General features: G+C 43.3%; 1 protein-coding gene and 1 long non-coding RNA gene across 16 annotated transcripts in view; both read left to right on the top strand.

Annotated features, from left to right (window-relative positions):
• EPHB1 (EPH receptor B1) overlaps positions 1–27,378 on the top strand; it is a 344,460-nt gene that overhangs the window by 54,521 nt on the left and 262,561 nt on the right. The window lies entirely within an intron of this gene.
• Positions 1,970–3,913, top strand: LOC310708410. The gene is made up of 2 exons (XR_014527009.1): positions 1,970–2,287; positions 3,756–3,913. It is a non-coding gene; the product is annotated as an uncharacterized lncRNA (long non-coding RNA).

The following is a 27,378-nucleotide window of genomic DNA, read 5'->3' as shown; positions in this document are numbered from 1 at the left end:
TGATTTCATTGAACTTAAGGCACCATTAATCACGAGGAAATTGAAATAATTATTGGAAAATGTACATTGCCTGTTCTTCATGTTGATCTATAATAGACAGTCCAGAGATTTCTTAACATCCCACTTTTATTTTCTTTCATTTTATCCCACTTAGGTACTTCAAATGGCCTTAAAGTGGGAGTCAGTTATGTTCTGAAGACCTTTAATGATGCACATATGGCCTTACTGTGAATACGTGTTTCACATGCATCTATGAAAATGATTGTCTTTTAAAATAAGCGATGGTGTCAAGGAAGAAAAGAGGCATCCCCATCCTTTATCACGAAGTAGTCTTTTGTAGCCCTGATAGCAGCAGAGCATGGTTCTGCATTTGAATTAATGTCTAGATTTGTGTCCTTGTGTGCATCTTTCACAATTTTGTAAACCAGCAGTCTCATATTGGCCATGGTTTGAGAATTCTAAGAAACCAAAAAAATCAGTGCCGTTTTGAAATGTTCATTCCGCCATCTTGATTCATACAATCGTATCCAAACATACATACAAAAAAACCTGCTCTCTGATCTCAGGAACCATCATGCAAAATCAGGTTACAGTATCTGAAGAGGTGTCCAGATGCATAGCCATGAAACAAACAGCTCACCAAAATACATAACCGATATTGCAGACTTGCATTCAAAGTCCCAACTACAGAAATAAGTGAAATGCAGGCAATCCTTTTTCAAGAATTGTCTAGTCCTCATTGCTAAAGTGAACATGTAAACATAAGAGGGGTTCTGCTAGATTGCACCACTGGTATATCCAGTCCAGCAATCCTTTTTTACATAGTGGTCAACCAGATGCTATAGAAAGTTCACAGTCAGACCGTGTGAGGAGTTTCTTAGGATGCTTTATAGTTTCAGGACTAATTGGAAAGGGTTTATTGCCCCCTTTCTTACATAGGGGGCAGTCTGATTATATTGGATGGCAATGTCAGAATTATACCTTTAAAAAGTCTTGCTGCACCAGATTCAGACACTAATTCCCACAAGCACCTAGTCTCACCCTGCCAGTGTTGCTTCCTGAAGCAGGTTGCTTCACCTGCTGCATGGCAGTACCAGAGTCCTGTTGCATGGTCCATTCTGGACTTCTCTGACCTGGTGATATTGTTCAATTTCTCAAGCATATTGGTTGGATCAGTTCATGCTTTACTGCTAATTGTCTTGTCCTCAGCACCAGTTCAACAGTTGGGAACCTTCTACAGTTAATTTATAAGTTGAAAGTTTTGTAAACAGTGCTTTGCCTTTTCTGGGAATCTTGAGATGTTTGGATTTCTGCCCTTGGCTGCACATAGTTCTCCAGATGTTGTTGGACTACAACTCATCTCACCCCTGACTCTCGGCCATGCTGGGTGGGCTGATGGCAATTGTAGTACATCTGGAGGGCCACAGGTTAGCCATCCTTGATTTAAAGAGTTTCTCCTTTGCATCCATGTGGACGTTAGGGAAGCAAGCCCTTTTGTATCTGTCCTTTTCATTCTCAAACTTGATTAAAACCATAACTGCCTTTGCAATGTACAAGTTCTTCTGTGCCTTGTAATTTATAAACTTCATTCAGAAAGCCCACTCAGCTCCTATGTTTTCAGCCTCTTCCCATCCATCTCAGACGTACGCATCTCTCTGTTTTGCCCAGCACCTGTATTGTTTATCCTCTGGCTCCGGGTCCCTTTGACACTGAGATACAAGGCCTTTATTTAAAGGTTATTTCTTACTTATCTCAGTAGAGGACAACTGGCAGAAGACTAGGTGGAATTCTAGTTTGAAAAGATTGCTGGGCTCTCAAGACTTCTGTTTGCAAGGCTGTCAAGTACTGTTATGGACACAGTGTCCTAAGAACGGTGACACCTCTGCTCACCCCTGTCAAGTTTTACTCCCTTTGGTGTTCACAGTCATGCTTTGCTGTTTTGTTTCTTTAAAACCAGACCTGTGTGCAGATACCATTCTGTGTCCCACTGGAAAGCTACTGCAGCAAGTCCAAAACCTGTCAGCAAACAAAGATCTGACTACCATAGAATTAAAACCAATAGCTGTATTTTCAACAGGTGTTTGCTTTCCTTAAAGGGCCACCGGATTTGCTGCATATCTGTTCAGAGGATCGCATCTCAAAGTCTCAGAAAAGATGCAGCACAGAATAATACACTCTGTGCTTATGAACCATCGAGTACCTTTGCATAAAGAATTTATTGAGCCATTTGACAATGAGTGTAATTCCATTGCATTGGAAAGTAACAAAATATGCTAAAGAGCTTGAGGTAGAATCACCTTTTCATTTTTTTTTATTGCTATATGAACTTAAAACTAATACAGGCATCTCTCTCTCCCCCCCCCCCCCAGTATGGAAAACATTCTGGAATAGCAGTCTTGAGTAGTGAGATTAGCAAGCAAATGATGCTTTTGAAAGCAAGTTGCTCAAGGCTTCCATTCCCTATTATTTGCTCATTGCCTCAGTTGTATGGGCATACACATTTCACATTAGATTCCCACCAAAGGCTTTAACCATCTGTCATCTCATCTTGCCCCAGTTGGGAACCACTTGCCATATGGAAACTGTTCTGCATTTGTATTAACCATCTCATAGACTGAAGATTCTAGAAGGGGCAAATTAACACAGTATTATGGCTGCAGGGTCCACTAGCCAGCGGGGGCACCATCCAGCTTATATAATGTAATAAGTTACAGAGAAAGCTACCAGACTTCTTTAGTGAACTAATACAGTGGTTCCTTGGGTTACGAACTTAATTCGTTCCAGAGGTCTGTTCTTAACCTGAAACCGTTCTTAACATGAGGTACCACTTTAGCTAATGGGGCCTCCTGCTGCTGCCGCGCAATTTTGGTTCTCATCCTGGGGCAAAGTTCTTAACCCAAGGTACTATTTCCGGGTTAGCAGAGTTTGTAACCTGAAGTGTTTGTAACCTGAGGTGCTTGTAACCCAAGGTACCACTGTAGTCCTTTTGTACTCTTTGCAGTAACAGTAAGTGCTTCCCAGGTAACATCAGGGCACTTGAAATGGAAACAACATACACATTTCTCCACAGCTGGTCCTCCTCCTCCTGTACTACCCAGTGCTAAGCCAGGGCTTGACTTAGTGGTACCTCAGAACCTGGGCTCATAGTTTGCTTCACTCCAGGTAAACCTCAATTTGGAGTTGAGGTTTGCTCATGGCTTAGCACTTGTGGTTTGTTTGGAGTGGTCAATCCATGAGCCCAGATTTGAGTGTGAAACTTAGCCAGACCATGGCTTAGCTCCAGATAGCACAGCAGAAGAAGAACCAGAGAGAAGTGGTGGTGGTGGTTGTTGTTGTTACTTTATCGGCACACTTGCACATTCATGCTTAACTATAGTTTGGCTCATATTTTTAGTTTGGATGTGTATTTTATATTTTTATATTGGAATCTGTTTTCGAAAGCCATCTGTGGAGGTCTTCATCCTGAGAGGTGGCACATAAACTCTTAAATAAATATAAAATGATTAATGATTAATTAATAAGACAGTGGGTCATAATGTGGGAGAAGAAAGCCGTATTCATAATCAATCACTATGGAGTAACGCACATGTGTGTGTGTGTGTGTGTGTGTGTGTGTATCCATCCATCCATCCATCCATCCATCCATCCATCCATCCATCCATATTTGTTCTAAGGGGCAGTTGAAGATAAAATGCAGACAATTTTAGAAAGGCCTACCAAAATTTCTGATTTTTGCCCTCTTGTGTATGTTTCAGAACTCAGGATCCTGAGCAGCATGCAATATCTTTTAAAGAGCTCACCTTGAAATGTATCTTCAGTCTTGAAGGACCAGAAGAAGGGTTTTTTATTAAGTTAAGAGAGTCAGAAAATAATAATAAAACATGGTTTATGAAGTTGGCGAGAAATTTAGAAATGAGATGAAGTTTTATAGCTGATGAAATTGATACAAGTTGTAAATTTGAATTCCCGGATGAGTCTTTTTGATGTGGTCTTTATTACATGAAGTAACATTTTCCACAGTTAATAGCTCACCTCTGCACGCTGAACAGGGAGTTCTGCCTTTCAAAAAGGGCTGCTTTAAGAGTTCTATTAACCAAGCTTTTACCTTGCTTTTAAAGGTTCTGTTGATTACGTTCATTGGGCAAACAGCCTCTTTTTGATTATTGACAAACATCTATTGCCTGCCTTATTTTGAGTGGAGGTTTTAGAAGTGCCATGTGATGTGAGCCAACACATTCCTAGTAGGTTTCAGATAATCCCTTTAATTGGTGTTGTTCAATTTCTGCTGTTCACATTTAGGTCAAAATGGAGGATTAATATTTCCAAGGACTAAATATATTTTGCACATTGCCCTTCATAAAAAATATTCCCCATAGAACCTATTAAATGTTCCAACTGGAATATGCCTGCCTGAAAGAGACACCTCCATAATAAAATACCAGGACTGGTGCTGTGAAACAACACCAAATTGTCAGTTTGCAGCAACAGAGTTTCCTTCCAGCAGCAGTTATATTGCAGGATAGTTTTGTGGGGAAAGAGCCAGCAGACCCACAGCATTGTGGAATGTGTGGTTGTGGCAATAATGTGTGGTGGTGATTTCTCCCTTTCCCCCCATTGAACACATGGAGGAATTGCAAACTCAAATAATATAACCAACTTATTTATTTGTTTTTTTAAAAAATAAATTCCTTGCTCAATTTAAAGGAGAAGCAGTTCATAATACACTCAGATTAGAATGAATGGTGGGGGGGAGAGACTCATTGCTTCCAATTTTAAAATAAAAAGTAAAAAGCAGTGCCATTCATTCTATGTTGTTTATTCCATATATATATATATATATATATATATATATATATATATATATATATAGTTTTTTAACCTATCATTTTCAACAATAAGTAAACATACTTTTTTTTTACTTCCATCAGTCACACCTTAAAATTTTCCAATCTAATCACTTAATATACATTTCTTACTTTCACTATTACATTTAAATCTCATAACTAATATCTCTAATCTTTCTCTAGTTTGCAATATTTCATATAGTTATCCTTACAAAACTTCTTGTAATCCTACTAGCGTAATTTGTTGATTACAGTTGCTCTTCAAATAGTTCGTATATTTCTTCCAATCTTCCGTGAATCTCTGGTCCCACAGGTTTCGTATCCTTCCTGTCATTATATCTAATTCTACATAGTCTATTAATTTTGTCTGCCTTTCTTCTTTCATCGGAATTTCTTCTTGCTCATTCTATATTGTTTATTCCATGTACTATGAAGAAAATAAACAAATGTAAAGTCAGTTTCCATTGGTCTGCTTTACCTTATTCTAGCTAAATGTTGGGGTGACATCTGGTTTCAAAGTGCCCACAAGGACTGGGGGATGTCTAGATGTGTCCCACCAGCTTTATAAAAGCTCCATAGCACCACAAGTGTATGCAACCGCCTTGCCTCCTGTCTGCTCTGCCTTCACTTTGTCTGCCGACTTTGCTGTCCTACTCGCTGTGCAGCAAAGCTGGAACCTTCAAGGTGAAGTGACCTTGGGAGGTACAGCAGTTGCATATTTCATGGAAGCCATGGAGTTTTCAAAGAAGTAGGTAGCATCTCCAGGTTGAAATCTAGCAACCTTGCTTAAAAGCAGCTATGTTCAAACACAGAAGAGAGATGTGTAAGGTGGCTCCGACCTCTTTATTTTATATCCATTTCATCAGTAACACCAAAGACTTAGGACTCTCCCTCTCTCTTTCTGAACCTGTTTCTCCTTTCACTAACACATAAAAGACATTTTCAGGGCACAATGCAACCAAAAGGAAGCATTCCCTAGCATTGTTGATTTCAATAGGAAAGAGTTAAAAATTCCCCATTGAGATCTGAGATTTAAAAGTGCTTGATATTAGTTCCATAAGGCTGGAACCAAAGAAAGGATATACATACACCTGCGTGAAATAAAACATTGTGTGCAGCTGAAGCTCTGCTTTGCTTTTCACTGGAGCTTTTCCTACTACTGAAGAAACAATCTGCTCTTCTCTTAAAAGTGGCTTGCCTCTTTGGCAATGCGAACTCTTGCTGCGAAAAGTGAAAACAAGACACTGGCTGTGCATGACGGCTCTCCCCTCCACATGCATACCCTTTCTTTTGACCACAGCCTTATTTATAAAGAACACTGTATGCAAAAGATAGGAGAAGCACAGAGAAGAACTGTGAGTGAAATTATTTCATGATGCTTCCATTTGTCTTGTCTGCATGACTACTTGTCATGATTGTTGAGAATAAAAAGTTGGCATGTTTTCAATCAATAAAATGTTTAAAAGCTAAAAAGTAAAAGTCTTTGGTTAAAAATCACTCACACAATGTCCAACAATAATAAGCCTTTATTTAGCTGTCCAAATGATTAACAGATTCATCATAAATTCCATCTGAAGATGATATACTGATTGTACCTATTCCCACAAATGCACTATTCCTTTGGTTCTTCTGGGGCATGTCGACGTGCTGTGAGTATATGTGTAAATATTTGGTTTCTAATGAATCTTTCAGAGAGTAGTATTGTTAGAAAATTGAAACCAGACAGCGGCTGTGTTTTTAGATGTTTCTTACAAGGCTGTATCTCTTTGTGCCGCCTTAAAGGTGACCTCAAAGGGAAATAAAATTGGATTTGTCCTTTTTTGTTTCTTTGTTTCTTTATGATGTGTATAAAAAAGGCCTGCTTGTTCTTTTTTATAATAGAAATGTACTGAAAGCCTGTACAGTGATTGGAAAGTTATTGCAAAATGCAGGCTCTACAGGTGCTGAGAAACTTGAGTACGGAACAGAATACAGAGTGGATGGGAGCGGTAGACGTCTTTAGTCTGCACAGATTTTACCCATAAATGGAATTGGATGTTTTGTTTGACATGGGGCTGCCATGGCAAAAACAGGTTCTGTGTGAAGTTCTCCATCTTCTCCATAGGAGCCTTAGGTATACTTTTCTGTGTGGTGTGGTGTGATGTAATGATACTGTGCATTTCCCAAGCTCTGCTGGTGGCAAACAATGACCGCTCCCCACATCAAATGGGGGTGCCTTTTGCGTGGTCGTGCCCCCCCCCCCCCGGATCCCAGTGCGACTCCTGGTAGTTTGGGCTGGCTTCATCCTCCCCAGGCTGGATACCTGGAGGTCTCCGCCTACCTCAGCCAATCGCCCAATCCCGCCTGGGATTGGCCAGGTAAGGGGAGGGACCGTCCTGCCCACACAACAGAAGGTGAATCTTACCTGCAAAGCCGTAAACAATGACACAGATTATGTATGTGAAGACAAATGGACAAAGCTATGACATTGCCTTTATATCCCACCTGCCCTTTGAGGATCTCAATGAGGCATATATGGTTGTCTGCCTCCCTGTGTTATCCTCACAACAACCCTGTGAGGTAGGTCAGCCTGAGCAAATGTGATTGGCCCATTGTCACCTCTTGAACTTCATGGCAGAGTGGGGTTTTCAGCTGTGGATTCCCAGGGTCCCAGGTGTGTCCATCCATGTACAGTGGTACCTCAGGTTAAGTACTTAATTTGTTCTGGAGGTCCGTACTTAACCTGAAACTGCTCTTAACCTGAAGCACCACTTTAGCTAATGGGGCCTCCCGCTGCTGCCGCGCCGCCAGAGCAAGATTTCTGTTCTCATCCTGAAGCAAAGTTTTTAACCCGAGGTACTATTTCTGGGTTAGCGGAGTCTGTAACCTGAAACGTATATAACCTGAAGCGTCTGTAACCCGAGGTACCACTGTATATTGTAGCAACTTGCACAGTCAATTGTAGCCACCTATGTATACTTTGTCAGATCCAGAATATGTTACTTTTACATACATTATTCAGCTGCAATATGGTTCTATTTTTGTTCTAATGTTTGAACAGAGTTTTTCTGACCTAAGTTGAACAATAAAATTTGACTGACTGAGTTTCTGGCCTAAAACTCTAAAGCTGGCTTCTGGGAATTTGAAATCTTTTTTCCATCCCTGCAATTGAATATTTTGGTGTTAGGAATTGGCAGTGAGCTCAGGATGGAGCTGGGGAAAGAGTTGACCCCAAAATATATGGGCTTCATTGAATGAATCTAAGTTCTGACAAATTACAATCTTGGCTGTTGAAGGCAATACTTGGAACAAATCTCAAGGCTGCTAGCAATCATCTGTGAGAAGTCTTGGAAGATAAATGGAGTCCTAGTGGATTTGTGAAGGGCAAATGGTCCTTGTTCTCAAAACCAGGGAAGAGAAGGTCCCAGAAATTTATAAGCCCGCTAGCTATCATTGCTGTCCCAGGGAATTATTTAAAAAAATGATGAATATATTTATAAACATTTTATGTTTCAGTTTTAGCTCTCTTCCTTTGCCCCACGCTGTGGCTCATGGCACAGGGCCAAAATAGCAATGAGTAGACCACATGGATCTGACCTGAGTAGAAAGATGTTTCATATTTGTTATTAGTGACACGCAGGCTGGTTCTGTGCATGTTTGCTCAAAAGTAAAGCTCCCCCCCAAGTAAGAGTTGTGTGACTGGGTAAAGTGTACAGCAGGGCTGGGCGATGTTTGATTTTCAACATCATGATATATCATCAGCTTAACATCACGATATACCGATATATCACAAGATTTGAAGTAAGGATGTAACTATGTAGAGGCAAATGGGGTAGCGTCCTGGCAACTGCTACTATTTAGGGGTCTAAAACTGATACATTTTTATTTACTTTTAACGTATTGTTATAACTGTTTAATAGTACAGAGCAACAGGGGCAGCACGGATCACGAGAAAAGTGATGACCAGCTTCACAGTCACCCCCACCCCCTATATCATGGGGTTGTTTTTTTTTACATAGCACACACACTGTGATTCATGATATATTACGATATCAAATGTTATGAAACTGTTATCACGACGTGGACTTCAAAGTGATTTGGGGTGATGTACCGATACAGTGCCCAGCCCTAGTGTGCAGGAAGGGGCTGTGGGGCCATGCTTGCAGCCCTGCCCTGATGACATGCAGCTCCTCTCAGCCCCACCTTTGACATATTCACATGGATGTCTGAGGCAGGGAAGCATTTGCATAGAGCAGTAGCAGTCCGCATTGCTCACCTGGCTTCCCAGCACCTGGTGCTGCTGCTGGCTACTGAGAGGGGTGAGGTGGTGGGAAGCTGAACATCTTTTAGCTGTAGTGATAGGAGCGTCAGATTGGCTGTGCAATGGCACCTGCACTATGCTGAGCTCCTGACCTGTCACACGCCTGATAGGTGGCAGTGATGTTTTTGGTGCAGGGAAGCCAGGTGAGTGATGCTGCCCTACCCTGCCCAATGACTACTGTCATGGAGGCTTCCCTGGGTACCAGAACCCAGGGAAGCCTCCACACACAGAGGTCTGTGCATGGATGATTCCCTGCCTCATGCATCCATATAAATGTGTTGAGAGTGGGGTTGGGAGAAGCCACAAGGATGGTGAGGCTGAGCTTATAGGTGTGGACTTGTAGTCTCTGCCCACACAATTTGCCCCTTCTCGTGAGTAACACAGGAAGGGGAAAATGACATTTTCTCTAAAGTATGTGTGCATGGTTCAATGGTGTATTATCACTAGTAAGTATGCATAAGTTTGCTCCTTTAGGGTGTTTTCACATTGAATTTTGGCTGCATACAGATGAATGTAGCTTCAGCAATGAACCCACTGCGAAAGTGTGCTTGCCACTAGACAAATGTTCAGCCTTACCTAGATTGAGCTCAGGGGAAAACCTGCCCTAGTTTTGGATTTGTACAATATTGATCGGCTGCCCTTTGTATTAATTATAAAGTTATCTCCCCACTTTTCATATCGGGGCTAAGTACAGAGTTACGTGGCTGACTTTTGTGGAAGTCGCAAAGGCAAATTACTTTCCCCTGCAGTTTCAGGTGCTCAACATTTACTTGTTTTGTTTCATTTATAAATCGTTTCCCATGAAGCATCCCTGAAGGATTAGCAATAAAAATAGCAGTAAAAATGGCAATAATAGGAACATATACAAAAACCATTTCAGACCTAATACAGGTACAGACTGGGGCAAGAATCCCTGTTTAAAAGTTTTGTTGAAAAAGGAAGGACTTCAACAGGCTTCAGAAAGAGATGGATCCTGCCTGATGTGCAATGGGAGGGAGATCCAAAGGGATCTTCTCCTGCAGAGAACAGTGATAAGTTGAGTATATTATGGTTGAGTCTATATTTTGGGCATCCTGGTCCCAAGCTGTGTAAGGGCTCTGGGCACCAGCACTAGAACCCTGAACTTGGCTCAGTAGCTCGTTGGCTGTCAGTGCAATTCTCTCAGCAGTCTTGTAACATGGTGGTGATATTCTGCCCCAATGAGCAGTCAAGCTGTTGCAGTTTGCAGTAGCTGCAACTTCCAGGCCAACCTCAGAGGCAACGCCCCCCCCCCCCGGCCCCATAAATCATAAAATAGCATCAAGCCCCCTTTAAATATATTTTTTTAAGCATCAGATAAACATTTGATTGGATTGAACGTGCCAGAAACTTGGAATTTTGTTAAAAAGCCATAACAAAAGTACCAATTTTGAACAACCTGTCTGTAAGCATGGCAATGCGGATGAGGCAATTAGGGTTCAATCTGGTGAATTTACAGGTATATATTTACAAGAGTGTATGTACGGGAAGGAGTTCTTATTCCAAATTCACTCCTGTTCATAGCTATGCACTGTTAAAGCAGTTTAAGACGTCTTACTGAAATGCAAGTGTAAAATGATTTTGACTGGACGGCTCTTTCAAATTACAGGTGCCTCTCTCTTGCTTTCTTTTCCACTTTAACAAGGATCAGACAACAACATCAATAGCACACTAGAGGCTAAAAGGTGATTTAAGCCTCCTTCATGACAATGCTGCTACTTGAGAGGGGTGGCTGTGCTCAAATTTGCAAATACATGAACCTAGAAGGAACTGATTGATGTATTAATAAAAATAAAGAAGATTGGCTAAACTCTGTGCCCACAAAGTACCACCAAGGGGGCTATATTGGATTGCTATTTGACAGCAGTATGAGGCTATTGTGAGAAGGCATGTGGCATTCTGGCTTCTGTTAATAGATGCAATGTACTTAGTGCTAGTTAGGGCACGACTGGAATATTGCGACCAGAAATAAACACACACTGGAGAGGATTCCGGGAAGAACGACAGTGATTAAGAATTTGGGATGCATAATGTGCATGGAAGGGCTGAACGCTGGCGATGTGACACAAGTTCTTAGGTAGTCGCAAAGCTGAAAGAAAAGCAGCTGTTTTCTAGGACTAGAGATGTGAAAGGCCATGGATAGATGGATGAGATGAGAGTTTTTGTTTCTGTAGAGCAGATTTAGGCTAATAATGGAAATATTTTTATATGCAAGAATAGCTGGAGAATGGAACATGGTACTCTGGGGAGCTGTGGAATCTCCTTTCTTTGATGGCTTCTCCTAGGAGATAGGATGAGCCCAGGGATATATGTGTGTGTATCTGTCTAGGAAACCTCACATCTCAGAACAGCTAGACTGGGTAATTGGATTTTGAAGTGTTACAGTTTTGTTTTGTTTTACCAAGACTAGAGTAGAATGGTTCCCTTTGTAGAACAGAAGAAGACATCTGGCAAATGGATGGCTGATGTATTTGCAGCGCTATGAAATCTGATGGTGATGAGGGCACCATGTTTCCCCTCCATTCGTTCTACCTTCTAGTTCCCTCCACTTGGTTTCCTGCACTTCAGGGCAGCCACATCACCCGGGCTCTTTCTCTGACTCTGAGTGATGATTCCATGAAAGCAATCTGTTTGCTCAGTGCTGATGGATGATTCACAGGGGCCATCCTGGGCTATGCTTCTTCCCTTCCCGCAGCTATAGCTAAAGAGCCACCACCTTCATTTAATGTGAGTAAGAGCAATATACACCATCTGCTAGCACAGCCCAAGGAGGGGCAGAGCTGAATTTTGCCTCACTCTTAAATTGAAAACAAGACCACAATAATGTATTTTAATAAATGAAAATAAGTTCACCTGTTTGCATGCCATAAAGAGATGATAGGAAGTAATGAACTAACTAGCTTTCTGTTGCCTCTGCCTACAATAGGCAATGCATGCAAATATGAAAGCTGTTCAGTCCCAATGCCTTGATTTCCTTGTTATTTTCCTGCATATTTGCCTAATGGCTTAGTGATCAGGAGTGTGTTGGTTTCAATGTGTAGGGCAGGTCAATAACTTGGATTAGCACAGTGACATTCGGGGATGTGGTAAACACTTTCCTTTCTGTGCTATTTGTCTGATTTAAAGTGTTTCTTCAGCTAATACTAGCCATGGAGGGGGAAAACTTGGGGGCAGCAGAGGTACCCATCCGTGTGCCCCCTCCAACCATGACTAATCAAATCTTTGGAAGGGGAGTGAATTAAATTAGGAGACCTGTGGAGTGAGGATTAGCTTCCTTTCCCCAGTAACATACCACTTATCCAGATTTGAGCTCATCCATTACTGCTTTTAATCAAAGAAGAAGACAGTAGATTCATGATGTGATCTTAAACAGCGCACCTTGTTTGATCCTTATATTAAAATACATTTGGGGACATGGTGTGCTAAGCGTGATGAAGCTCTTAAGTTATACATCCCAAAGCTCAAGCCAACATCTATATCTCTAACAAATAATTTCTGAAAAGCAAGCAACTATGAGGTGTTCTTGTGCCTCCTTTCTGTTAATCTGCTGTAGGCCTACAACTGCCTCCTCCAACCTGGTGCCCTGCAGATGTTTTGGACTACAACTCCCATCATCCCCGGGTCACAGGGCCATGCTGGCTGTGGCTGATGGGATTTGTAGTTCGAAAATCTGAAGGGCACCAGTATTATTATTATTATTATTATTATTATTATTATTATTATTACTACCCTGCCCGTCTGACTGGGCTTCCCCAGCCACTCTGGGCGGCTTCCAACCAAATATAAAAATACATTAATACCTCAAACATTAAAAGCTTCCCTAAACAGGGCTGCCTTCAGATGTCTTCTAAAAGTTTGGTAGTTGTTCTTCTCTTTGACATCTGGTGGGAGGGCGTTCCACAGGGCAGGCGCCACTACTGAGAAGGCCCTCTGCCTGGTTCCCTGTAGCTTGGCTTCTCACAGCGAGGGAACCACCAGAAGGCCCTCGGTGCTGGACCTCAGTGTCTGGCCTAGAATTACTTTTCTGTCCTTTGATAATTGAAGGCAAATGCAAGCATTTTTTCTTTCTCTGGGTGACATGCAATATATGGTTTGATTTAGTGCAATGACTAATGGGGGACATGTACATTTATGTGTGTGACACCAGATACCAAATTATACATGGTTTCTATGGGATTGTGTATGGTTTTTCCAGTTTATACCAGAATCTAGAAGGTTTCCTGTCGGCTACTCTGTGAAAGTATTGCCTGAGAAAGCAATGTAGTTCAGGAAAAGTGTGTTGTTTCCTGTTGCTACATCTATGGAACCCTATGTAAATTCATACAATGATTTCACCTGTGTAATTTTAATCTGGACATCATAAGAAATGTTTCAGACGTTAAAATGTTGATATAATGCTGAAAAATTCATTATCTCTTATATTTCATCTTGAAAAGTAATAACCAATCTATTGTAACTGAATGTTAACTCTGAGAATATAGTGGTTGAGCATTTTTAATCACTCCTTTAAAAATGTATATGCAGTAACCTTGCACTCAAAACTGGGTTGTTTTTGCTGAAATATTTGTCTCAAAAGCAATCTTGCTCCTCTGTATTCTCCACAGTCTCATCCGATGCCATGGGCTACGCAGATCAAACTGGTCACTTTTGAAAACAAAGTTGCTCTCGTGTTTTATTTTCTCACCTTGGAAATAGTCCGAATTTATTTAAGAGGCACAAAAGGGGGAATGGAGATTGTCTGCAAGATTGAGTGTGTTTTTAGCAGTTGAAATTCAAAGCCATCTGGGTATTTATACAGCAAAATCTTCCGGATGAAGAATAGGCCAAGGTAGTCACATGGCGGGGGCCAACATGAAACAAAAGAATCCATTTATTATCCCGGCAGGAAATTTGTTCTTCTAGATGTTGTAGCTGCAGACATAATGATTTCATTTCCTTCAGTTTGCTCAGATTAATTGCCGGTGCTTGTGTGTGTGTGTGTGTGCGTGTGTGCGTACATGAGAACTCATGTTATTTCGAAGTATTTTCCACCTAGGTATACTTGCAAACCCTTAAAATGCCAATCTTGTAATGTCTTTGTACATAATCTGTGGGGCAGCCACACTTGTGTTAGTCTGTTGCAGCAAAATCAATGGTGTCTTGTGGCACCCAAAAGAGGAACAAATCAGGTAATGCCATGAAGCTTTTGTCGATTGATGGGACAGTCGTCCACAAAAACTTATGGCATAATAAATTTGTTAAGTCTCTCAGGTGCCGCAAGACTTTTTGTCAACTGGAACGCTGTGTCTGTTTCTGGTTGTTGCATCTGGAAAACGGTGCAGTACAGATGGAAAAGATGCAGAAAAGGAGAACCCTAAATGATTGAGGAACTGGAACAATTCTCCTGTGGGGAAAGATTTCAAAACTTGGTGCTGTTTAGTTCAGCAGAAGACAAGTCAAGAGGTGTATAAAATTATGTACAAGGTGAAGGAAGTGGGTGGAAAGCACAAGAACAACAGCAGCTCAGTGGAAAAACATTAGTTGTGCAAGTAGATAAATAGGTACCGCTCCGGCGGGAAGGTAAATGGCGTTTCCGTGTGCTGCTCTGGTTTGCCAGAAGCGGCTTAGTCATGCTGGCCACATGACCTGGAAGCTGTCTGCAGACAAATGCCGGCTCCCTCGGCCTATAGAGCGAGATGAGCACCGCAACCCCAGAGTTGTCCGCGACTGGACCTAATGGTCAGGGGTCCCTTTACCTTTACTTTTAAACAAAAAAAACATAGATTCAATCACTGGTATTTCCAGATAGGGCAGACGCAGGGAACCTAACACACAGGGTCCAAGTGTGATTTTCCAGGTCTCATAGTTTGGCATTTGAAACTCCTCCTGGGCTGTTGTCTTTCTCACCTTCACTCACCCTGCTTCATATCCCAAGTGCTTTTACCTGACTAGAATGTGTCCTTGAGCTATGGTAATACCTCTTGCTTGTCTGGCTGGAGAGCAGAGGGGTGTGTGGGTATAGAAAGAAGCTTACTTTGCAAAGATCAATTTCACCCACTTCTGCCTGTGGTCCCGTCAGCCACTGGCATGTGATAGAGACCATACCGAACCAGATGGACCAATTTTCTGACTTGTTGAAAGGCTTCCTTTGTTCCTGGAAAAGTTTTTCATTTTCCCTCAAAATATTCAAACTTAGGGTTCTTTAAGAAAGCTGAAAGACTGGTGATTCAGGACAAACAAAAAGAAGCACTTTCCCATAAACAAGACAATTAAATAATGGAATCTACTTCCTCAAGATGTTCCTCTGGACTTAGATGGCTTTAGAAAGGGATTAGGAAAATTCATGCAGTCTCTCATTAGGGCAACTCTGTGTGGCCTAAGTCTGGAGCCCTGCATCCTGGCGGCCCCACCAAATGATACCATAAAGGCAGCTGTAGCTCTGCACATTAGGAAGGGATGAGATCTGCTGGCAGCCCAGACTGCAGCCACTCACCCTTTTGAATTTAATCATTTCCCCAAAGTGAGAGTGGCAGTGAGCTCATCCAGTCAAGGAGCCAACAAGGGCGACAGAGCAGCGAGGGAAGCAACAATATGGAGGCACCTTGCCTCTGCCCCTCTCAAGCCTGCCAGTGTCTCTGCAAGGAAGATAATGTTTTTGTTAGTGTAAGAGGCATCATGCCTCTGGGTACCAGCCAGGGGGGGGAGAGGCTGTTGTCCTCAAATCCTGCTTGTGGGCCACTGTGGGAAATAAGACATTGGACTAGACAAATCCTTGGTCTGATCCAGCAGTGCTCTTCTTATCTTCTGATGGCGTATATGAAAGGCACAACACACCTAGGAAATTTTTGTGTGACTCACCTTTTGATTTTGGCTGCGATCTGATTTGGACTCATCTGATGCCTTTGAAAAAGGAAACTTGACTAAACATACATGCCTCCTGGAGAGTATCAAAACAGAGACAAAACAACACAAGAGAAACCACAGCTAGGTTTTTCCAAACAGCATCAGAGATCACTGCTGAAAATCTGGATCAGGAGAAATATAGTATAAGAGAATTCTGGGTGCTCTCTGCGGTGCATGGATTCCTATCAATGGTGGGAGCTGACTGGAAGATGCAAAGGATTGTTTGAATTGATCAGTTCCATGGGAATAACTGCTCTAAAGCCTGTAATTGGCCACTGACTTTAACCCATGCATAGCGGTTGCGGTGGTGTCTCACATACATCTGTCATGCTTTTGTCTAGCCTTAATAAATTTTCTGAATGCTTTTCTCACAATACAGGCTCTCAATAATGAAGCCTCTTGTGGTTTCTTTGAAATCTGTGGCTCTCCTGCTCTGTTCCGTAATAGCAAATCTCTCTGGTATAAGGTTGTTTCTCTATGTATGAATCACTGTGATCTGGTTGTGGTGGCTGGCAGCATCCCGGGCAATTAAGGAGGCAGAAGGAGTTAAAGTCTCACTAGACACACATCCTTTGCTCTTTCTCTGCTGAACCCAAAACCTTCCTGAAGCTACACTAACTTTTATAAATTATCCTTTGATATGAGTACATTTCCTCACTCACTCTTGAGGGGGAAAGAAGTGCAGTGATTTGGGACCACATAGTGTTGTTGCAGCCCTATATCCACAGGTTGGATGGGGCAGAGAAAAGGGTTTATCCATGTTGTGGCTGCCACTCTCCACTTCCCCCCACCAGGGACAACCCCACCTGGGTTTGGTTTATCCTGAAGAAGATAGCACTAGCATTCCTGCAAACTTGATTTAGTTAAAAAAATAAGTGATGAACAGAAGTGGAGTTGAGCAATAGTCACATCTATCGTCAATAGATCCACTACCTCCCACATCGGATTTTCCAAAAGAGGCCATGCCACAAAATCATCCTACCCTTTAGCTAACTCTCTCAAACTTCAAAACTACTGTTTCAAAGCTCCCTGCCCCCCACAAACCATTCCTCTTTCCTTAGCTGCAGGGGGGGGGGAGTTAAATCACCTTCCCCAAACCCTGGTGGCTCTTCCATTCAAAACACTCAAGAGAGATCCCTCAGCTTTTTCCTATTGCTATTGGCATCTGTCTCTCTCGGAGGACAATGAAAGAGTGTGTCTTCTGGGGATAAAGTTAAACTGTTGGAGTATTACAGCACCTGCTGTGGCTGTAGCAAATGGTACAGGAGAGGCAGGATTGATTGCAGGTGGGGCAGGTGGGGCAGATTGCAGGTGGGGCAGATTGCAGGTGGGGCAGTTTTGCTGCTACAGGTGCTCCATGGTCCCCCCCCCCGTGCTCCCATTGAAAATACATCAGCTAACCAACCCGAGCCATTAACAAGCTGAGCCTGACAAAGGATTGACTGTCTTGCTGCCTTAGCAATACGGTGCTGTAGATGCTCTAGTGTGGCATCTTCCTGAATTATGCTGGGATAGTAAACTGTGCTAATGTGTTAGCCAGATGTAATGATGCTGAAGACAGGCGACAATTGGAATGTAATGGATTGTTCTTGTGTATAATATTTATTTGTAGCTTTTGCTAGTGCTTTCGGTAATGGAGATTTTTCTTTTCAAGCACATTAAATACGATTAATTGAAAGAAATCCTGCTGGCAAGACTGGATCATTTTTGCTTTTTAATTGAAATGATGATGTCTTTTCCACTCTTTTGTGGGTTTTTGTTGTTGTTGCAGCAGCAGTAAGTGTATTATTTTCTGTCTTTCACTTCTATAGCCTTTTGATTTCTACCACATTCAAATCTAATAGCCTCCCCCCCCAAGAGTATCTCTTGTGATAGAAGGAACAGTATTACAAGCATATAGTGATGCTTTGTGCACAAAAAATAATTTCCAGTTCAGAGGTACACTTTTTAAAAGCAAAATGTAGGAGCTGGTGATATTTTCTAGAAGCATTATCCAGTGCCATTTTTATAGAAAAAGAGGTGCTGGAACTCACCATGAATACCTCCCTCTTTCTCTTAGAATGGCAATGGCACCCACATGAGAGGTGCCGGAACTGAGTTCCAGTGAGTTCCAGCTGAAAAAAGCCCTGTATTATACATTGTCTTGACCTCTGTCCCAATCCAAGAACTGGTTGCTAGTGAGCTGCCAATGGCTCATGGTTCTATCCAGCCTTTCCTCACTAGGTGGAGCTGCCACATTTCCAGATTAGGCTTCCAAGACTTTAGTGGAAAACCAGTGGCTCCTCATAACCAGACCGCATGCAAACACATGGATACTTTGGCAAATATCCAGTTGCTATGGCCTTGGCAGGACCCACAGCAGCTGTTGCTGGATCCATCCAGACCACCCTTTTTTAATTTCCCAAGCAGAGACAAGAGTGTCAGGGCAATGCAGCTGAACTTACTCCTGTGGCCTAAGGCTGCAAGCCTATTCACACTTTTGTTTGTTGCTTAGTCATGTAGTCGTGTCCGATGACCCCATGGACCAGAACACGCCAGGCCCTCCTGTCTTTCACTGCCTCCCGCAGTTTGGTCAAACTCATGCTGGTAGCTTCGAGAACACTGTCCAGCCATCTCGTCCTCTGGCGTCCCCTTCTCCTTGTGCCTAAATCTTTCCCAGCATCAGGGTCTTTTCCAGGGAGTCTTCTCTTCTCATGAGGTGGCCAAAGTATTGGAGCCTCAGCTTCAGGATCTGTCCTTCCAGTGAGCACTTAGGGCTGATTTCCTTCAGAATGGATAGGTTTGATCTTCTTGCAGTTCATGGAACTCTCAAGAGTTTCCTCCAGCACCATAATTCCAAAGCATCAATTCTTTGGTGATCAACCTTCTTTATGGTCCAGCTCTCACTTAGCTAATGGCAAACACCCTAATGGGGTGGGTCTTATTTTATGGAAACTTGCAGCAGACTGAGCTGTTTGTGTTCTGGCTGGGTAGTCTTTTGATCCTGCTAAGCCAGTGTCCCTCTTTACTTAGGAGTATCCTGCTGTGCAATCCTAACCATGTCCATTCACAAATTCTATTAAATGCAGTGGGCCTTATTCCCAGATATGTGGGGTGAGGTCTGTATCTTGTATTGAGCATCTTATGCACTTCTGCCACAGAAGTGGAGGAGGAAAAGACACAGAACAACCTTGCCAGCCTCAGCCCCCAGTGTCCATGGAGTACACGCCAATGATGCCCCCAGGCTAGCATGGGAGGAAGAAAGCTAACCCATGTACAGCATCAGGGAAGGGCCCCCATGACATCACACCATCCTAACACATGCACAAAGCACCATCTGCCTGACACAAGGCATTGCTATGCTCGTCACTGAAGGAGCTACTGTGACCCAGGAATGCAGGACTATGAACCTCCAGGAATCCCTGCACCCCAATGTTTGAAGCCACCCTCTCTCTCACACATTCTCACATGCACACACACACACACACACACACACACACACACACACACAAAAAATTCATAATTGTCCTTTTAACTGAAGAACACAAAGGGAAGGGAGAAGATGCCCTCTAGCACAGAACTCAAATAGCTCCCTTGCCAGGAGGCTTTTGTAGAGGCAGGGTTCAAGATCCACTGAAGGGCAAAGGAGCCCTTTGCCAGGCAAGAAAAAGGAAGGATCTAGGCCAGGCCACAACTGCACCTTCACAGGAGCAACCCTGTGATTAGAGCCAGCATGGTGTAGTGGTCAGAATACCAGACTAGGACCTGGGAGACCAGGGTTCAAACCTCCAGGGTTCAAACCTCACAATGCTGAGTGTAAAAAAAACAACACAATGTAGTGCCATATATTTAACAACTGCACCTTTCAGGAAACCTTGAAATTTGCAAATATTAATGAAAATTTAGTGTCATCCTTCTCATGCACCTACCCCAAAAAAGCATGTGCAAGACATTGAAAGTCTCTGTTGACAGGTGATCCACGTTAGAACAGAAAATGTTGCTTCATAGGTGACTGTAACGTGGGTGACGGTCCTTTCAGTGGCCACAGGTTTATCTGAATCTTTACAGACCATCCTTGCTTGATAAATTTCTTACAATGCATTTGCTCCGGTTTTTATAGAATAGCCTTCTTTCATCAGCCACAATTTCTGGGGAAAGAGGGAAGCTTGCTTGCTCAAAATTCAAGTCATCCACAGAAGCTACTACAGCAATCATTTCTCCTCTACCATCACCACACACACCCCTGCACTATCATATGAATCTTTTCTCTCTCACACACTTTCACCAGGTATAGTCATTCTTTTCATCTTTATCAAGTCTAGCACATGTCATAATATCCATTTCCATTTGAAGGTAACGGGCAGATTGATGTAGTTCTATGAAGTTGTGATGGCTACTTGTTGAAATGTAAAATATAGAGCAATCATGTGCTACTTCCTTTAGCTTCTCTCCTGCCCCCCGGCCTGATGTGGCATCTTACCACTTTTTCTTTTTTAATATGTGAGAGATGATTGATTCTTGTCTTTAGAATAAAAACAAAACAGTGCAAAGGCAGGAAGAACAGTAACTATGTTTACATCCCCTAAGGGTTTAGAGCCTCCCATTTGGTTGAACTGAATGTCTATAACAAATATCAGCCTCATGAAATTTCCATATAGTGCTCCATATTTAATCTGTATATAGGATTGATTTGGACAATCCCCTGGTCTGAAATATTCTAACTATGGCCTGTTCATGGACGAATATGTCCGCTTTGATTTATTTCTCTTTTTCCCCTTTCTTTTCCAATCTTTACTTCAGTTTGCCATATTTCTGCATCAGCCTGAACAAAATTAATACAGCCGTACCTTGGAAGTCAAACGGAATCAGTTCTGGAAGTCCATTCGACTTCCAAAACGTTTGGAAACCAAGGCACGGCTTCTGATTGGCTGCAGGAAGCTCCTGCAGCCAACCGGAAGCTGCGGAAGCCCCATTGGACGTCTGGGTTCCAAAGAATGTTTGCAAACCAGAACACTCACTTCTGGGTTTGTGGCGTTCAGGAGCCAAAACATCTGAATACCAAGGCGTTTGGGATCCAAGATACGACTGTATGCCTTTCCATGTGCTTTTTTCCTAATATACACTTTTGCACACAATATATGCACATCTGCAGTAATGCATTTATATGTTTTTGATAGAGTACAGCTAAGAAATATTTCAAATGAATAAATAAAGCAGTGTGGCCATAAATCCAGTCATTGGTGGTAGAACAGCAATCTGCAACATCTGGAGGGCATCAGGTTGATGAAAGCTAAAATAAGATATGCCCCATAAATTCTCATACTTTAACAGAAATCAACAACAGATTTCCTGTTTTTCTCTGTGGCTCATGAGGGCTAGAGCCCTCTTCATTATTTTAAGCTAGTAAAGAGCATGTCACCCAGACAGGCCATTTTGGATAAGTTGGTTAGAGGAGAGACCCTTCCCCAGCTTAACCACTGCTCCTACCTTGGAGCATGGAAGGACAAGGGTAACTTGGAAGTGCAATGGCAATGCCATCAACCAACAAGGGAAGACTTCGCTTCTGTCATGGGCTGAGCAAATTCCCACTGCTCAGCCCCACTCCTTTGCTTCAGAGGACAACACCAAGGAAGACCAAGACTGAGGGTAATTAAATGCCACTTGAATAATCCTGTTTTCATAGGAACTTTTCTGTTCCAGATACCAGACTTAGCTATCATTTTCATTGCAAGCAAATTCTGCAAGTTGCTTTGAGAGCCTTTCAGGGTTATAAAGAGGCATATAAGTATTCCAAGTAAGTAAATATATTTGGTTTCCTGTGCCTGGATTTTAGGAACGATAACCCTCTATTTTTGGCCCATATGTTATCTCTCTGTGCCAACTTTGAGGAGAGAATTAAATTTTTGGCCAAACATTGAATTGGCCTAGGACAATTACCCATTTTGCCAATTCCTGAAGACAAGAGAGTTTGTGTTAGCAGAGAAGACTTTTGGCAAAGCTGGGGATTGTTCTTCCTTGTCCTCTCCTAGCTACCGGTTAGAGCTTTATATTATGGACAAGAGCGTTGATCATATCAGAGAACTCAAATAAATTTCAAGGTAGTTAAACTCTAGAAAATGGATAGAATCATGGTTTATATGGCATGGTAACAATGAGTTACTTTCTATATTTATGGTGTAATATTCACAATATCTTTATTTCCTTCAAGTGCTGTCATAGGCAAATATATTGTTGTCATGTAGCAATAAAATGTCCTGCTTTTTGCAAAAAAAGGGGGGAAAGAAAAATGGAATAGTATTTTGAAGCTAGCCTGTTCCTGTGTTTATTGGAGTAACTCAGATGACAGTGGATTTATCACAGTAGAAATTGGCCAGTGAGATTGTTGACTGCTTTCACAAATTACATTGAAACCAGTGTTTAATTTCCTGTGTTTGTAAATTGAATAATGCAAGTATTTCATTGGGGGATCACAGAGATCTGTTCTATGCTGATTCTGACTGGCTGCAGTTATCCAGAGGTTTCAGGCCAAGGTCTTTCTCAGCCCTACCTGGTGAAGCCAAAGACTGAATCTGGGACCTCCTGCATGAGAAACTTATCTACCACTAAGCTTCCTTAGGGTAGCTCAGACCAAAAGCCATCTACTCTACCATTCTGGGTATAATTGCTTAACATGGAAATGTATATGGCAGGGAGTTGTTGGCATCTGTCTGTCTCAGGAGACAGTGGAGGAGGGTACCTTTGTGGGGTGAAATCAGACTGTTGCAAGTTGCAGCGCCTGCTGTGGCTGTAGAGACCGATATGGGAGAGACGTGTTTTGATGCAGGTGATGCAGATGAAGGCATCTGGTTGTGCTGTTGCAGATGCACCAATGTTGTTTCTTCTCTCTGCGCTCCTCCTGAGTGATGAACCTTTTCCAGTCTGAGGGCCACAGTCCCTTGTGGACAACTTTCCAGGTAGCACAATCTAGTGGTTGGCATGGCCGGAGGCAAAAGTGCGTATGCCCCAATTAAAAACTGGCTGGAGAAACAGATGTGGCTCTTACCTTTGTAGATGCCATCCCATCCATACAAATGTCGTGAAGTTTCCAGGCACATCCCCCAATTCTCCTTCCAAACGAGAGGCATTGTCGCAGTTCAATGGCACATGCTAGCCAGGTGAAATCATTAACAGAGGGTGCAGACAAAGACCAGTGAAGGGTGTGGTCTCCAGGAACTACTTACTCAAGGGCTAAGTAGAAAAGCCTGGAAAGTAGCATTTAGCCCCCATATTGGAGGTTCTCCCTCCCTGGCATAAGGCTACCACTGGAAATGGTGCTCCATCTGTAACTTGGGTTGTGACATTGAACGGTGAGTATGGCGCAGTGGGTGGTGAAATGTATGGTGTCATGATGTCACAACATGGTATTTTACAACACAGTGGGGGGGTGGTTACAGGATTGCTATTTATGGAACCCTTTACCTTATATCAGGCATGGCCAAACTTGGCCCTCCAGATGTTTTGGGACTAGTTCCCATCATCCCTGACCACTGGTCCTGTTAGCTAGGGATGATGGGGGTTGTAGTCCTAAAACACCTGGAGGGCTAAGTTTGGCCATGCCAGCCTTATATAGTTCCACTCTTTGTCTCCAGGGGTGGACAGCACTCAAGAATGAAGGTGATGGCTGTCACTTATGGTTAGTTTAGTCCCCAGGCTTCATTCCCTGAAGATGGGAAGCTACACTGATTCCATCTTCCAGTTTCTGTGTCTCATTAGCAACAAACAGTAGTAACTAAGAGAGTAATAAATAGTGCTGAAATTCTGTTAAGCAAATTTGGGTGATATTTGCATACTTCACAGATGACTGGTGATGACCAGTTTTGGGGGTGGGAATCTTGCTTGCGAATTGAAATTAGATTACAGTTTTTAATCCATAGTACTGCATGGGGTATACTTGTATCTGTGTGAAGAACTCCAACTCTTTCAAATGATTCTGTATTTTCTCCTTTCCCTGCTTATTATACTGTACATGGAATTACCACCTGCAACAACACCACCATTCTAGCTTCTCCCTTGTGTCAGGGCTTCCTTAAAACCTCCCTTAATCGTCCTCCCCTCCCCACCTTGCTACCTTCCTTTCCTCTGTTGTTTCCCGTATGTCAAATAATTAGATGGTAAACTTCTTGGGTCAGAGTCTGTCTTCTTGTTACTCTGTAAATGGCCAAGCCCATTGATGATGCAATCAATCAGTCTTTAATTTATATACCACTTAATGCTCAAATGGGTTTCTAAGTGGTTTAAAAGTCTAAAAACCAATTACAGAGCCGATAAAATGCCAGCAAAGGAGATGCAGTGAAAAAGTGTGGTAGAAAATGACAAGATCCAAGACATGGTTAAGAAAAATAAATGTGCCACCTAGTTTGCCGCACTAGCTTGTCTAAAAATAAGCAGTCTTCCATTTATAAGGCAGAAAAATGTTGACTACACAATTTTGCTCCTCCAAACCATCTCTAATTTGCTATAGACTGTAGAGACGGGCATGTCCAGAGGTCCATTAACAGTGGTAATTGGGCTTGTAGATTGCAATAGAACAAGAAGCTTTATGTCTAATGGAGTTCTTCTTGGTGTAGTGCAGGAAAGCTGCATGTAGAAGGAAAGGTTGCTCTCATGAAGTGAAATCTGAACCAACCAACAACTGCAAACTAAATAATGAACAGCCACGTTAATAAGTAAAATGTCAGAATTTCTTCCAGACTTCCCACTAACTTCACTGTGGGGGATTCCGCATAATTTGCCCTTGGCTGCATCTAGGTCCAGATGGATGATGACTGCTGGTGGTTTTAGCTGGTCCAAGGCTTTTTGCACTTGGCTTTATGGGAAGCCTCTTGGAGAAAAGGTTGGAGGATGGAGAACAAACCCACTGCTACCCATCCCCCAAAGCCTACTGCTAGCAATTTCCATTACCATCCATGGAGGAGAGTGCTATCAAGAGCTACAAGTCATGATGGCTATGCTCTGCCTCCATATTTGGAACCAGCAATACTTCTGAATACCATTTGCTGGAAACTGCAGAAGGAGAGAGTGCTCTTGTGCTCAAGTCCTGCTTGCGGGTTTCCTGCAGGTATCTGGTTGGCCCTGATGCTAGACTAGATGGGCCAGTGGTCTGATCCAGCAGGGTTCTTGTGTTCTTACGTTTGGTATAAGGGAGCAGCTACTGGAACATGGAGGCTATAAAGCCTCCGTACACATGCAGTAGATCATGTTCAGCCCTTTGGGTTCTGGCTGAGTAAATAAAAAAGTGCCTAGGCCAGCCTTCTCTAGTCTGCTGCCCTCAAGACTAACACTCCTGTTAAGCATCAAAAACATCTGGAGGGCATCCGACTGGGGAAGGTTGGTCTAGGCAGAATATTTGCAGTCTGGCCATCTCATGGATTGTACCTGATCTATCTTCACTATGCTTTCAGATAAGAAACTGCACTGAACAATCACTTCGCAAACAACCTTGTTGTCTTTTGAAGGTTATTGTGAGGGTTTGATTAGCTGCTTGTGCGTGAAAACGTGCTCCCTCAGAGTTTGTGCGACCCCACAAACCTCCGTGTGTGACGGAGCTCCTCAGACATGTCTGCTCTAGTCACTAGTAGAGTCCGACAGTGGCTGTCTGCGGAAGCGTTTCCAGCAAAGAAGTTCCTTAACGGAAACGCGTCTCCTGGACTCACGGCGTGACAGTTTCCTGCGAGGTGTGGGTCTCCCTATGGGAGACTCCGATACCTCTCCACTGTTCTCGCTGGAAGCCTCCCTGAGCCCTCCCTCCTGCTCGCATTCCCTCAGAGACCCACTCCTCCCCCTGCTGGTTCCTGCTTCAGCCGTTGAGTCTCTTTCATCCTGCCTGAGTCCCTCCATCACCGGATGCTCTGATGGCAGTTCCCTGACATCCACCTCCCCTCCAGGGCCCCCCTCACCCCCTCCCAATTCCTCCCCCCTGGGAGGTGAAGGGCTAAAACCCCGAAACGAATCTTCCTCATCTTCTGACGTCTCGAACAATTCTCTCCATCGATCGTCGTCCTGGCCCGCTGAATCCTCCTCCTCTTCAGAATCTGGGAACCCCTCCAACTCCTCTTCCTCGTCGGTGGTGGCAAAGTATTCCCTTCGGAACCTCGCTACAGGCTGAGGTTTACGTGGGAACCTCTGATGAAAAGTCTCTATTAAAACCTCGTCATTGACATCCTCTGCCCTAACCCAGGTGTTTTCCGACTCCGGTTCCCCTTCCCACATTACCAAGTACTCTACTTGATCTCCCTTCCACCTGGAATCGAGGATCTCCGCTACATGGTAGCTGTGTTCCTTCTCCTCCATTGCTGGTCCCCTATTGACCCTCCCCTCACTGTCTCCTCTATACGGTGACAGCAACGACCTGTGAAAAACTGGGTGCAGCTTCATGTGGTTCGGTAACCGGAGCCTGAAAGCCACTGGATTGACCTGCTGTATGACTTCAAACGGACCCAGCCTTTTGGGTCTTAACTTCTTACAACCTCCTTTGAATGGCAACCCTTGGGTTGACAGCCACACCTGGTCCCCCACCCTGATGCTTTCACCTTCCCTTCTGTTTTTGTCTGCCTGCCTCTTATATTCCTCCTTAGCCCTGTTTAAGTTGAGTTGAAGCTGGCGATGGATCGCTTCCATTTCTTCCACGAACTGTTCTGCAGCTGGAACGCTCCAGTTCTCCCCCTCCCCCCCTGGGAAGGCTCTGGGATGGCACCCGTGATTAGCCAAAAAGGGGCTCATCCCCGTGGACACGTTCTCTGCATTGTTGTAGGCAAATTCTGCCAACGCCAACTTCTCCACCCAATCATTCTCTCTGTCATTAACATAACACCTCAAATATTGTTGGAGAACCCCATTTGCTCTTTCCGCCTGCCCGTTGGTTTCAGGATGACGGGCCGTCGAAAAATTAACCTCTACATGCAGTAAGCTCATGAGCTTCCTCCAGAACCTGGAAGTAAATTGTTTCCCTCGGTCTGAAACCACCCTCAAGGGGGCGCCATGCAACCTAAACACATTCTCTACAAACAATTTGGCGGTTTCTTCTGCTGTAACCGCATGTGAGCAGGCTATGAAGTGTGCCATTTTAGTTAACAGGTCTACTACAACCATGATGGCTGTTTTCCCTCTAGACCTTGGCAGATCAGTCATGAAATCTATTGCCACTGCTTCCCACGGTCTCTCAGGTGTGGGCAGTGGTTCTAATAAACCAGCCGGCGCCTGCCTCTCCCCCTTGGCTCTTTGGCATTGTTCACACCCTCTCACATACTCCCGTACATCTTCCCTGACCTTGGGCCACCAAAATTCCCTGGTAACCAGCCACATGGTTTTGTGTTGCCC

Source organism: Podarcis liolepis (assembly GCF_965112155.1).
Source record: "Podarcis liolepis genome assembly, chromosome: 5".
NCBI classification, from domain to species: Eukaryota; Metazoa; Chordata; class Lepidosauria; order Squamata; family Lacertidae; genus Podarcis; species Podarcis liolepis.
The sequence above is the reverse complement of the archived record's forward strand: the minus strand, read 5'-3'. Positions and strand labels throughout refer to the sequence as shown.